We start from the raw sequence: 1948 nt of genomic DNA on the forward strand, positions 1-1948 counted from the left end.
ACAAAAAGGAGTGTTTGCCTCCAGGTCAGCTCTGTAGGGAGACTTGGCTCAGACCTTCTAGAATTCCCTCCCCACTGTATCCAGGAAGCTCACCCAGGGCCAGGGCCAGTTTTCAGCTGGAAGAGGAAGTGAAACCGGACAAGGGGAAGAAAAAGTCAAAGGGGGAGGGGAGTCTCAGCTAGGAGGAAAGGGCCCAGGGAAGGTTCTGGTTCTGGCTACACCACAAGCGACTGGATGCCCAGTTCTAAGTCAAAGACAAGGCTGCAGTCCATCAGCATGTCCACCTCCCCGAGTTCCTCCTGCAGGACAAAGGCTCCCAAAGTCAGGGAAGCAGCAAACTGATGTCCCTGCTGGAGCCCAGGCCTGAGGTATGTGTCAGGTAAGGCTCTTTTATTATTTTTTATGATGCGGGGAATAAATATAGGGAGACACATGCTTGTCTTGCACATGCTAGGTAAGAGGTCTACCGCTGAGTTACAGACCCAGCCCCAGCCCCAGGTGTGGCTTTTAGACTGGGGCTCTGCCTGGCCATATGAGCTGGACCTGCACGAGGTGGTTGATAATACCTGCCCACAGAAAGAGCGTCTAGTGGTTCACCTGACCCCCTGCTGATGCTTAGTGCTAACAGCTCTCCTGACTGTGGACACAAGAGTCCCTGCATGCGATGAGCTCCCCTGAATCAGTACAACCAGGGACATGCACCCATGCAGACACAGCCTTGAGGGCATTCTTGCCAACCACCTGATAGTCTGTGTGGGGCTGAGGATTAAACCTGGGCCCTTGCACATGGCTAGGCAAGTACTCTGCTTTTGAGCTGTTTTTATTTATTTACTCTTTATTATAATGCAACAAAACCATATGTGCTCATGATTTGAAATTTTTTATTTTCTGAAATGGAACCATTGTACATTGTACAAACCATATCTACTGATGGAATAAATAAGTGAAAAATTATACTGCTGTACAACACACCAAAAAAAGAAAATCATTTAAGAGGGGGGAAAAATTAGGTAACGGTGAAAAAAAGGTCTTTATACCTCTAACCAGGTCCTCGGCCATAATGAACATTCCAAACCATGACACCTTTTGATGATGGGAGGTCACCACCCCATATGAATCCGTCATCAGCCTTCCGGGTTATGGGTGTAAGTGCCAGCACTTTGTGGAATGTGTAGCCGCAGCTCCCCCACCTTCAAGTTTTGTGGGGGAGTTAAGTTTGCCCTGGGAGCCCTTTAGGCCACGGGGCCTGATGTCCATGGAAGGCAATCGCTTAGGATCCCCCACCCCTGGCTCTGCCGGCTAAAAGGTCTTAGATTCCGTGGTGGGGACGAGGGCAAGGGGTGCAGGGTGGGTGGGGAGCAGCAGCTCCGAGGAGCAGACTGCCTCGGGGAAGGAAGCACATTGGATTTCTGCAGTCTAACCATGCCACAGGGAAGGCCTTTCCGGCCAGCGTGGAGTGCAGGGCTGCTGGCGCTCTGCCTGGCGTGGCCTTGGCGGGGCCCAGCTGGTCCCAACCGCTGGCCTATTCCTACCTTCAGGCACTTCAGAGAAAAACTAATGACAGCCTTGGTACCGTGGACATCTTCATCCTCCACTAGGCCGGGTCCCCTCGTCTGTCCAGAGAGGCCGCGTGAGCAGAGGAGGCCTGGCTGCCTTCCTGTCTCCATGGATGCTGTTGGAGTCTCCTTCAGCTGTCTGGGTTGTAACCTCTCATTTTCCAAAACAGAAGTAAATATCCAGATTCATCTTTCATCAAAATGGAGCTTTGCTGCAAAGAAAAAAACGTTACCCTAACTCTACAGGATCTGAAGGTAAAGCCGCCTTGAGATACGTTGAGAGGTGGCGCCTGGGGTCACTTCGACGCTGAGGCGCAGAACACAGTTCTCAGCAGAACTGACCGCCTGAGGGGCAAAAGTGATAAGTACAAGGATTTTTTTTTTTTTTTTTT

The sequence above is a fragment of the Marmota marmota genome, unplaced genomic scaffold (assembly GCF_001458135.2).
Source record: "Marmota marmota marmota unplaced genomic scaffold, marMar, whole genome shotgun sequence".
Taxonomy (NCBI): domain Eukaryota; kingdom Metazoa; phylum Chordata; class Mammalia; order Rodentia; family Sciuridae; genus Marmota; species Marmota marmota.